Source organism: Bombus huntii, chromosome 10, assembly GCF_024542735.1.
Source record: "Bombus huntii isolate Logan2020A chromosome 10, iyBomHunt1.1, whole genome shotgun sequence".
Lineage (NCBI taxonomy): Eukaryota > Metazoa > Arthropoda > Insecta > Hymenoptera > Apidae > Bombus > Bombus huntii.
The window spans coordinates 7,214,872-7,227,903 of NC_066247.1; the positions used below are offsets into that span (position 1 = coordinate 7,214,872).

At 39.4% G+C, this 13,032-nt stretch overlaps 1 protein-coding gene across 9 annotated transcripts in view; it reads right to left on the bottom strand.

The window, feature by feature from the left end:
• LOC126869938 (max dimerization protein 1-like) overlaps positions 1-13,032 on the bottom strand; it is a 231,172-nt gene that overhangs the window by 30,006 nt on the left and 188,134 nt on the right. The window contains exon 7 of one of the 9 annotated variants that reach the window (XR_007691048.1): positions 4,616-5,963. The exons of the other annotated variants lie outside the window; for them this stretch is intronic. The gene's annotated coding sequence lies outside the window, so the exon portion shown is untranslated. The remainder of the gene's footprint in view (positions 1-4,615; positions 5,964-13,032) is intronic. 9 annotated transcript variants of the gene reach the window in all.

Consider the following 13,032-nt stretch of genomic DNA (forward strand, 5'->3'; position numbering starts at 1 on the left):
TTTTGATTGTTCGAAAACTTTTTAATGACGAATTAAAATAAGGCTGGAATAAAATGGAAATACTACGTTAAAATTAACCAAATATGAAAAAATCGCACGAAGATAATATTTACAGTTTCTAAGGAACAGATTATTTATGCAAAATAAATTTACATGCATTAAGGAAATTACCATAAAAACCCGTTAAAATCAAGAATAAAACTCGTCTGTGATTACCTACTATGGAAACAAGAAGGAAGCACGTTCCATAAATGCTATCATGTCTAATATTGTTTTGCGTCTGCGATCAATCAATTATTTGCGACAAGTAAGAGGACAATAACCGAAACTTTCGTACTTTAAAAATAATACATTTGAAAACCATCGACCATTTAAGCAGGCTTCCCAGTCAAATTCATAGAATTCTAAACACACTTTCCTGTAGTCCATTAAAAATTTTATTTCTCAGTAGCACGCGACCATTTAAATTCGCGTGTAAGAAATAAATTGCTGCGATCTGTGCGATATAAAAAAAAACAGAGAAAAAATAGTAAAGGAAAGGAGTGACACGTGAACACAAGGTAAAGTGGGCAATAGCGAGGCGAGAACAATGCGAGGACACGAGCTGACCTTGTCAGTCAATTTCATCGATTGACGCCTAATAATCGTTGCGAATAAGTAGTTTTAAAACAAGTATTTTCACCGAAAATTGTCGCGATTCGATGTTACGATTAACCGGAAACCTAACCGCAAAACGGTCCCAGCCGATTGAAGTTGCACGATAAAGCCCCTGTAAGGAATATATCGCATGTTACAGGCAATCTCGGCGAAAGTTTGCAATTAATTCAGTTACGTTGCGTTCAGTTTAGTGTGGAACACGATTGTTTTGCAAACTGTCTGGTTACGGAGATGTTTCGCCAGAATCCGTTTCATCCAAATTTCCGTGAAATTTCGCTGTTTGGTATTAATTTTCTGGTAATTCAAAATCGTCAATGAAAGCCTTTCACGTATGTACGTATGCATATCGATCTCTCGCTATACATCGGCCATTCAATAGCAAACCGTTAAATTTTTGAACGATTGCCACACGATTGAAGCTTAACGAGCCTGTTTTAATTAGGTACTATAGTAAAGTATTAAATTTTTGGATGGTCGCTGTACGATTGAAATTTAACGAGTCCGCTTTGATCAGATACGGTGGCTTGGAGGAATCAAGAGTAATCGCGTATTACCTTTGCTACCATCACATAATTCAAAATAAAAACCCATCGAGAAAAAGTTTCATGATTTATCACATGCTACGATATTCTCTCATCAAATTCTTCGAATTTACAAAAAATTACGAAAATTACACGAAGATTTATAAAGTGCGAATAGCAACGACGAAAATATCAAGTAAATCGGTGAAATTGTTTAATAGCCGCAACATCGAGAAACAGAATTCGACGATGAGAATTGACCAATTAGACAGGTAGATTAGCAGGTTCGGCAAAATGTGCGATTAACATAGACTTGCTCCTAACGAGTAACGAATATTTGCATTAGCAATCGGAAGAAATCATCGCAAGCTCCAAAAACTACTTAATCATTCCACGAACACCTCAGCGACGGAAAACCGCCCCTAACATCGAGCCGAAAAAGAAAAGAGAAATAAAAGAGAAAGAAAAGAAAAAGGAAGAATAAAACGACTCACAGCTAACAAACAGCAGGCTCCAACCTCATCAACCGGGAAACTTCTCGAGAACAATCTTTAAGGGAAAGGGAAGCTTTAAAAATCAGAAGGCTGGCCCCCGCCTAGAGCAATTTAAATCACCACGAAGACCACGTCGAGACCCGATCGCAGAGTAGAGCTTCTCCTGGCCGCAAATACTGTTCTCGAGGAACGGAGGGATGGGCGAAGGAATCACCCCGTAAATTTGAGCGGGGGTGCGCGCGATTTCCTGGCGATACAAGTTGGCCCGAACTCCGTGCTAAAAGCCAATCTCCAGCCAGCTGCGATTAGCGTGACCGTCCTCGTCGTCTTCGTCATCGTCAACGGAGCCAGCCGCAGCCTGGGGGACGGAACTTCCGAGATAGATAATACCCCGGGATGTCCAAGTTGGAAGACCTTCCCTCCTTCCTTAGCTCTCTCTCTCTCTCTCTCTCTCTCTCTCCCTCCCTCCCTCCCTCCCTGTTTCTCGTCTTTCTCTTTCCCATCCCTCGTATCCTTTCCAACCTCCTTGGCTCCGGGAAGAAACCTTCGAAACTACCACACGAACACGAAGGAACTAAGGAAACGCCACGTGGATGTGTTTGTAATTCTACTTTCCACATGATTCAATTTATTTCTGTGGCGCCTTCGGCCTGGCGACTGCTTGAAAGTCCATCGAGAATGTACACTATCGGCCATAAGAATTTCCACGCCTCCGAATTATTGCAAATACGTAAAATATAGTTTGAACGAAACTCTTTAATTTAATTTCGACCTCTGACGTTGCGTTAGATAATCGTATGAATCACATGCAGTTAGTGGTTATCGGTAGAAGCGATAGTTAAATGACAACTAGTGCAGTGGTCATTTTGTCACGTAGACGATGTATGTTCAGATATTTATAGATACAAAGTTAACAAAGATTGCAAAGATAAGAGGAGGCAATGATATTGTATGTCGTATCAAATTACCAGGAAAGTAAAAATTGTTGCGATCTGATAGACACTATCTAATCGGTTATGGGTTAAAGTGTTAATCCATAACTGATTAATCTGAATAAAATGGAAGGTGGATGAAAATTGGTCCTGCGACAATATCCGAGTTAAGTAACTTCACGAGCGAGTTAAGTGGCGCAGAGTGTTTCAGTTTAATTTAGCGGAACATTTGATCTCGGTTATGGGAAGGAATAACGAATTAACCAGTAGAAGAACCTTCTTTCACGATAATATCGAAAATATAACAAAAGTATTGGGTCATTCCAATCCAATTGCGTTAGATATGCAAATATTTGTGGATAATAGCGTACATGGTCTGCGAAAAAAACCAGCGAAGGTTGGATAGACTGGGAAAAAAGGCGGAAGGCCTGCTGGTATTCACGGGGTCACGGTGAACCCTCTTTCTTTCCTCCTGCTCTTCTTTTTCGGCATAAGGATTACTTTCTTTGGTTGCCGGAGTTTCCTTCAGTTTTCCCTCGATTCGGCTCCGATTTGCGATAATGAGTTTTCAAACTCTTTTAAGCGAACGATGTGTATCCAGCCCGCTTTGCCCAAGGATCGAAGAACGACACACTTCCAGGGACTTCTAGGGGGCTGTGAAATTCTATTTCCTTCCGGCAATCGCTCCTGTTTCCCGACCTAACGAAAATCCCTGCTACACGCCAGGGATATTGGTAGTCGGCTGGTTTAGAACTTGCCAAAGTATCGATAGAAGGATTATCCTTGTTTTTGTTTTACCTTCAGTCTCGATGTTCTATGATAATAACGACTGTTGCGTGAGGTAGATTAAATTATCACTTTCTGGGGGATGAAATGAGAAACGAAGGAAGTAATAGAGAAAAGTATTTAGGGGCTTTTAAAGAGATAGTTTGAAGCTCCTTTGTAAGGTTTAGTTTAGTCTCTTAGCTCAACTTTCAATCCTGCTGTTTTCCTCACTTCCTCGCGTTTGTCTCTCCTCAGAGATCTCGTTTCTTTGGAATGCTTCATTTATAAGAAACGTGGAATGCGCGAAATTATATTCACTAAACATATACTAAAAAACTATATTAAACACTAGAACCAAATACTTAAAAACTATCGATATTCGAACAGTATCTATGGAAATGTAAGACCCACGTAGACCCAAGGAGAACAGCAGGGTGAATTATACTACGGTCGTTTCATTAAAGGAAACTTTAATATGAAATTAAAATAAGCAATGATTTTGTTCACGTTTTCTACAAGTAGCGGTGTTAATTTCGCTGCGATACAAATTACAGTAATATAATATACTGCGGATGTTTATGTATTTATAGGAAAATTAAGGAGGCACAAAGATGCATAAAATGCACGTAAAATGAAGGATATATAAAATATTCAAAGCACAGCTTCACGATATTTAAGCAAGCAAGACAATTCCCTGTTCAGGTTTCATATTCTCGATTATAATGGCAAAAATATGAATTTACATAAATAAATTTTCCCCACCCGTCGCACCAATATCTACATATAGTACAATAGTATATATATATAGTGCTCATGGTTAAATCGTGTTTTCAAGCCCTGTTCTCCATTAGAACTTAGTGTATCGAACAACGTTATATCCCAAGCACTGTAAATGCGATCCAGAATCAAAGATCGGTCGCATAACGAATTTCTATCCCAAGTCGATTTAAAATCTAAGATCTACGTAAAACCAGAGAATAGATCGATACAGTCACGTGCAAAGACAATCGATCTTTCGCGGCCGCCGTGGGACAAACGATTCTGGTCGTTGCCACGAAGGATTAACAGAAATTTATGCAGCAACATCTGCCACCGGTGTCTCAGCGTTCGCCCGTTGCTGATTCAATCGCGGCACGCAGCTGGGCCAGCGCGCGGCCCGCGTTAACATCTTCCAAGTTGGCAGACGACTTAACATTTATCACGTGAGATTAATTAATGACAGCGAGACAGCCGTAAGCGTATATACCTGGTAAACCGTGCAGATTTCTCTCTTCCTTCCAGCACTCTGCTTCCGTTTCACTTTTGCGCATACGTTTCTCTGTCTTACTGCTTAACACGTTCGTCTTTCTGTCTCTGTCTGTCTGTCTCTCTTTCTGTCTGTTGCTTCCCTGAGAATAAGTCGACGAGCAGTTCTTCTCGAGAACATCTGGTGAACTCGATTTGCTCTTGATACGTTCGTACTTATGTAAGTACGCGTACACGTGTGTATTTTCTCCTCATCTCTTGTTCTTGATATTCCTTTTCATTTTTCGATGATTTGTAATGGTCTGTGTTTGTTGGATATTAAGTTTTTTTTTTTTTTACAGATTTATTACGTTTGGAAAAATATATGAAAATGCTGTAGCAATTCTTTAAATTTAGTAAACGTTAGTTAATATGTTTTGTGACACGATATGTTTTGGTGATGCCAAACGAGATCATATCAATCGCGATTGAGTGTTGATTGATTGAGAATATTGATTCGAACAAAATAAAAAGATCGGAGTAAGTAAAATAAATTTTTGTAAGAAATAGAATGTTTAAGTAACGCTCAGGTAGTGGCATTTTTATAATAAAAATTCATTAGAATTAAGGTAAATAACTTATTCATTCTTCCGTCAATTTCTTCGCGCTGTTAAATATATAAGATATGTTCCTTATTTATAATCAACACTAGTTTATAATCATGTATTTTTATAAACTTAACAAAAAGACTGCGACTTAAGATTTATGGGAATTAATTATTATAAGTAGAATCTACTAATTGTAAGTAGGAAGCTTTTCTCCAGTTCGTCGTGTATTCCCTTGCTGATTGTTCTTTACCTTTACAATGAGAGCCATTGCCATTTTATCTTCCACGTGTCATCGATTACCCATAAATTAGCTTTAATTTGTTCCACTCGTGATACGTTGTAATTGCACCGATGATATATAATTTTATTATAATCGTCTTCTTTGGCACTATAGCTAATACTCAAGAGAATCATAAGAGTTTAAGAATAGGGATTGATTAGTATCACATTCTAATATCATCGTGGAGAATCGCGTTACATGCAATGGAAGCCCAAATGTTAAAAAGAATCAAAATGAAAAATTTGTCTTCTTAAAGCGTCGAAGTTGTCTTTAATCGAAAGCTAGCGGGCACGTTTCTTCAGATAAGAGAAGGGATTTTTAGTTCGACTTTTGGGTAGTTAACAAAGGCTTTTAACTCCGAAAGAACGATCCATCCGTTCAGAGCAAAGTTCACAATCTTCAGCTGAAGATCTTCACAGTGAGAGAGTGGGTTTTCAAGTGACGAGAGTGAGAACTTAACATAAATCGCAACTTACAGAAAGCTGAAAACAGAAAAAAGAAGACAAGAATTGTTATACGATTAGAGAAACGGTATAACAAGTTATAAACAGCTATATTCTTTCTTACTACGTTACTTCCTACTGCGATAATTCTGTCCGATGCATTACGATGATGGAAAGAAAATGATCGATCACGGTATCAACAAATACACTGCGTCTCGTTCACTATATCGATTGACTATTATTCTTTATGATTTTTGTATTATTAAAATAGTGAAATTATTATAAAGATTAAAGTCAATGAAAAGTTAATTAAATTTAAAAGTTCAAGCTCAATCCAAGAATTATTATAATTTTTTAAATACTTTGTTATTCCTTTGCAACGATCTACAATTTTTGACAAAAGCTGGATACCGGACCTTGGTAGAAAAAATAAAAAATCTTTATAGAGAGAGTACTTGATATTCGTCGATTAAAAAAATTCTAAGAAATACAATTCATTTCTTTCTTACACGAAGCACGTAGGAATTAAAATTCAAGTTTGAACGAGCGATCGTCAATCAGCCATTTGTTTTCCACCAACATAATACTTAACAAAAATATAGTATTTTAAAAATTCCGCAAGTACCAAGAATATTTGTCACTCCAATTAGAAATCGATTAAGCAGCATCTTCCTCTTTTCCAAGTACAAAACTAAACTCAATCGCTCCCGTTAACTAACTGTTCTCGCTTTATCAGTGCCAGATAAATTCCCCGAGATAGCCATCGCCCGACAATCGTTCAACTAACAATAACCCCAGTCGGCCGAAACCATGAAAATCCTCAATTTTCTGCACGCGAAATAATGATTCTCGTATATGCGCGACTCGTAAAACACCTTTATAAAACGTGTCGAACGTGTTTCGACTAATGCTGCAGGACCGATAGAAAACGTAAAAGGGAGGAAGAAAAAAAATTGTGGGAAACGCGAGGGGAATGACGGCGCTCGTAAACGATTTTCGACCGTGAGAAAGGGGTGACACGCGCGAAATCGGGATTTTGATTGCGCAAGTTATCGTCGACGAGATCATCGTCGAGCGGCGCGGACGTCAGCTCGGTGAAAAACGACGCGATCGTCTGTTTAATATACCGGGTGACCGGCGATAAACGACGAATAAATTCCACGGTCGGAATCTACGCGCGTAATTACCGAAGTGTCACGGCGCCCCATGCCTCCAGATACAATTCGTACGGGGGGGAAAAATACGCTTAATACTTTGTTTCCGTAGTTTTCTTCTTTGCTCTCGTGTTTTTGTTCGAAATTGATGGTGTTCCGGTGGTATTAAAAAGACGTATCCCACGATTGGTGGTAATTTAAAGTCCAGGCGGGAACGAAAAAGGGTTGAGTTCATATAAATTTTAGGTAAAATGTAGTTGACTTTACGCCGCATTCGATGAAGGTGCGAGTACTAGATTAGAAAAGGGCCTTTCAGAGCTGAGGTTCCTTTGAATCGCGGGAAGAATTTTGTTGTACCAATTCTCGACGGTAGAAACATATTTATTTCTTTTTACGTTTTCGTAAAGAAGGCAGAGATGTTCTACGATTCAGGATTAGTTTCGCTGAAATATTTGATGCTCGAAGCGTATCAATTTTCTACTTTATCGAGTTACAATTTAATAAACGTATAATTACACGAAGTAACGATAGCAATAAAAAGTCATAGATTTAACTTCAGAAATCGTGAATTTAGTTAAAACGAAGGAGAATTGAAACGATAGAAACGGGAGTACGATTTCTTGTCAATGAAAGCTAAAGAATTATATATTATTCTATGTTATCATTATCGAATTTTTAATCGACGGTGTACGCTATATAGATAGTAATAAGATTGGGAAAACGCAAGCGTCCCCGCGACCGCGTGACGATTTCCAGCGGATTTATCGTTTGTAACAACGCAGACAGGCGCGCGTCCACGGGAATTTATGTCGCCTACGGTTATTTATCTCCTTTTCGGTACGTGCAGGCGATAATTGCGCACCGTGTGGCCCTTAATCATCCGAATTACTATGCCGCAATTTTAATTATTGCCAGCCGCGATTGTACTCGCGAAATCGATTTCAAATAATGGTCTCTCTCTATGCTAGTCCACCAACTAATTAATGTAACTCCGCGTACAACCTCTTTCCTCATACTTCTTTTCTCCCATTTCGTTTTCCACATGAAACCATCCTCGTTCGAATAAATTAGCAATAGTTCGTCGATGGATCGTTTTCGTTCGAGTTTTCATTATCAATCGTGGCTAATAAACTTAAATACTGGTCAATTTTCGTAAATTGAATGTTCTATGAACGTACATGGTGCTCAACGATAGTTAGTTATGCTTCTTTTTAATCTCTCGTTTAGTTGCTGTTGGAAGTAGCGTGACAGGAATATTGTTAGGAATGTCATTATCGAGGAATTTTAATGGCTTATAAAGATATTTTATTTGAAATGGAAATTCAAATCGTTGCATCGTGGCGCCATTTTCATAGATCAATGAACAACCTCGTGTTCTGTAGAAATCTTACATTTAGTTTCACCGTTGTTGTAATATTGGAAGGTTCGATAATGCTATTAGAAGAAACTAATTTGAATTTTTAATTTTGCGGTAGATGTAGTACAATTTTTGCTATCAAAAAAGAAGCCTTCGAGAATTTTTTATCGGATGCACGGATAGACGAAATTACTTATTTTTTTGTATGTAACCTCGTAAATACGAATATTTCGATCATAAAGAAAATAAATTTTTTTTTAATCATTCTTTTTCTATCTCTTGTTACACCGTTATACGTAAAAGGATTAATCGTTGTTGAACGATACGCGCTTGACAGTTGACTGGTTGCGACGAAAGCCAAAAGGAAAAATGGACCAAGGTCCTCTTAACGCGATCTCACCTCCATCCATAGACTGAGATCAATGACACTTGTATTCGTTGCAACATTCACGTATCACGTTCTAGTCGAGCGCATTATTGGGTCGATAATAGATATGCGTTGGAAAATTTCTCGAAAAGAACAGCGCGTAAGGAAATCAACGCCAGCCGTGACACACCGACGCATTGAAAATGCTCCATTGCTGCGCTTTTTTTCCATCAGATACCATAGTCGACGCTGACATCACGGTCCGATAGAACGTATTACTCATCGATAGAATATTTGGCGTGAATATTTTTTTAGAAAAATAAAAATTGCGTATATTGGAATAGGGTGATAAATGATCGTTCAAGTATGACGTGTCGTCATAGTTTTCATCGTTTCGTTAACTTCCATCCAAAAGTTTTTTCTTTTGACAATTTATTGAATCCTTGAGATCGTATTTCAACATTTTATATACTGCTTTTACGTAACACATTAATTTCTTCTGCACAGAACGTATTTAAACGAAGGGAAGAAAAAAGCCCTTTGAGCAGTATACATGCAACAAGACCTATTAGATCTCCAAAGTAATATTTCAATATTTTTAATATCGTTTTGCAACAAAAGCATATTTCAATAATATGTATTCCCCTCTTTCGCCCTCAGGACATATTACATCCTCAAAGCAATATTTCACCATTTCATTATAACTTACGTGGAAGAAACCTCCATTATTAAATTCTACTCTCTATAAATCCTTTCCTATTACACGTTGATAACAACGAACAGTAATTTGAGACGTTATATTTTTTTGTTAAATGGAGTGCCGAGAATCGTAGTGGTGTGCGACAGTCCACTGTTAGCTGTCATAAAATGTTGTGTTTTGTGTTCGTCATTATAAAAGATTGAGTATATTTTTTAACAAAAAAGAACATATATATTTGATTAATATTAAATTATAAACTATAACAAAGTATTTAATAATATTTAAATAACAATGAAAGAAACGTATATCGTTACAGTGAATAAAGTAGTAACTTGATAAATTACCGAGCTGAAGGGACGATACTTTTAAAGGTTCAGATCTGTTACTACGTTCGAGTTCTCAAGATCTTGACCTACGACACCATGATCCTCAGCCAAATGTTTCTCGTTGTTGAATAAATATTTCCTTCGTTTAAATGATACATCGTTTTCGTATTTCCTGTAAATATTAACTCTATGCAACAGTCAAGTACGTCTGCGTAAAACATCTTTAAACGAAGGCAAGAGAAGAGCCATCGAGCCGCGTGGATGCACTAGAGATATTCAAGCGGTGATATACACGTGTACCGTAGCTGTTTCCACGGGCCACAATCGGTGATATTCGCGCGTCGCGTCGCGTTCCAGTCGTGCCGCGACGTACGAACGAGAACGAGGTCAATTGACTGTGCCACTGCTGCACACGGGACTAGACGTGTACACACCACGATACCAATCGTGTACAATGCAATCGTTCCCAAGAACGGACATAGTGCCGGACAAATACGGCTGTCATTGCCGACGAAATCGTAAACACGCGAAAACAATAAACCTTATTGATCTCCAGTACATCCGTCTTCTTCGGGTAAATTCTACTTGGAAAGGAAGCTAGCCCTTTCGCATGGCAAAACATTGAATTCGTCAGAGATGAATACTACAGAGATGAATAGATCAGTACTACTTGGCGAAAGTTGGTAAAAGACAATTTAGCATCGTTAAAGAGGGAATTTATTTGGAAAGTCTGAGAGATGCTGTATATTCGTACTTTTAATTATAACATAGGAAGGATAATAAAAAGAAAGTTTGTTCACTGCTTCTGATTCGTCGTGGAAAATTTTGATACAAGCAATTATGAAATCACGCGCGTAATTTTTTAACGGAGGCTAAACGCGCGATTAGCATATCGAAATACTAAACAACATATAGAATAACAGTTAGAAAGCTGAGTGGGATTGCGGATCCTACTTTAAAAATTATTCGAACTACAAAGGTATTTCTTTGTCGTTCTTCTCAAATTTGAGTATATTTCGAACTATTATATAACCATAATCTTCGTTCGTGAAACAAAAGTCCATCGCCAAAGGTCTAAAGGATTAATCAATCTTGCAAACAATGAACCAGCAAAACACTATCTCGCTAAACGTCGTTGACTTCGCCAAAAACTTTCAACCAAGCCCCGCTACCATCAGCTCGATTCACGAAGTCCCGCATCTGTGCTGCACAGTGCACACAATTTCATTGTACGCACAACAGGAAGCCCGTAGACAGCAAGCGAGACCCATCCATTCGAACATCCACAGCAGAATTCTCAAAGGGCAACCTCAGCTCTAGGACGATCTTCGCGAGCACTTAACTTCAGCGTCCGGTTACGGTCGATCGTCTATTGTTCGCCTGAATTCCATTAGTTAACACAGTTTCTCGTAAACGAGACGCCGTTCGACGCAAGACACGTCGACGAAGATTCGACGTTAAGTCGGGTTTATTTCCATCTGGGGAGGGACGACGGATGGATGAGAAAATCGCGAAGAATCGAAGGCGATCGCAAACGACGACGAGGAGGAGAACGATGGAGTAAAACGCGGGGAGAATCGAGCGAACGACGACCACGACGACAGCGAATTAATTCGTCGACCGTATTATCGGAACCGCTCCGTCCATTAGACCGCTTTTTTCCTCGGGACGTAACGATCCGTTCGCCAATGGCAGAACGAACGGCCACCATTCTTTTATTCGCCGCGCGATAGTTAACGAGGACGTCCTTTCCTTTCTCTCCATTCTTATTCGTATATGTATGTAGCTACATATACATATATGTATATGGATGGGTGCTATTGCTCATAAGTATTTGGATAGTTAGCAGGAGATTTGTGGCAGCAGTGATATTTTAACAAAATGAATCTATAGATCGATGGCAGCTGGCGCGATCTTTGTAGAATCAGCAGACATTAAACCTGAATCATCCGTTGGCGTTGTTAATCTTTTTCCTCTGGTCTGTGATCTGAAGTGAGAAGATTGAGTTCTTTACGAAGTTTAATATTATTATGTGGAGTTAGGAACTGAAAGAACTGAACATACGTCTGTTGCTTTCTAAGCGGAGTTTCCGTCGCGTTATCATGAATTTGTGTTCTCTATATCGATATGTGTGTTGGTTAAATTTTTTGAAAAAATGAAGTTAGAACAATTAAGAACTAAGATGAGGATTTCTTCTGAGCCAAAATGAACATAAAACGATAGACACTTCTTTTTTGCTACAGTGTCTAGAAACGTTATAGCCTTAGATTGGAAATTCTTTTCTCACAAGAGCGAAAGACACGGTTCGTAGTTGCCACAAAGGCATTAAAAGCTTCGAGGGATGGTGCATTCACGATTACTAATACCCACCATGTCCCCAATGATTCTTCACGAGAATCGATGAAGAAGCTTGGAGGAAGTTAAAATTCCAAGCTGAAGAAAGAATGGGACTTCGCGACAGGAAGAAGGAAGAGGAAATAAAGAAGGATCTCTACCTTATCCCTTTCGACTAGGCAAATAGGCAAATGGAGGAGGAGGAGGGCAACTCTCTCCGCCAAAAAAAAAAACAGAGAAATCAAGACAGAGCCACGTAGAATCGAAACGAAGGATAGCCGAAAGGATAGAGCCGGTGCTTTTTACTCATGCTGGAACCTGGCGTCGCGACGCCCGACATCTCCGAGCTTCCTTCGCGCGCTCCGTCTCTTTCGTTCTTCTCGTTTCACCCTTGCCTCGTCTCTCGTTGCCCCCATTTTTCTCCTTGTTCCTTTCCATCTCACTTACGCGTCGCCCATCCCCACGCGTGTCTTCCGCATCTCTCTCGCGCCAGCGACGTGTTTCCATCCCCTCTGCTTTTTTACACCCGCCAAAAGCACATTGTTCGACGAAACGTGCACCCTCATCCCCACCAGCCTGCACGCCGTATACTGTGGTCTTGTGCGCGCGGCGTCGCCCTGTCTCTCTTTATCCCACCGAAAGTGTGTTCCAGCAACGAGCACTCAGACCCTTGGCTGCATTCTGCAGCTTCCCGTTTCGCCATTGTGTTTCCACGACGAGGAAAAAGAGAGACGAAGAACGGAAGAGGGACGATGATAGGAAGAAAGAAGTCTCCGTTGGTCGGAGAGATGTCGGTAAACGATTCTCGAACGCTCTCGCTCTCTATATTTCCGTCGTTCGCCCTTTCTTCCACGGAGTCTCTCCCTCTTT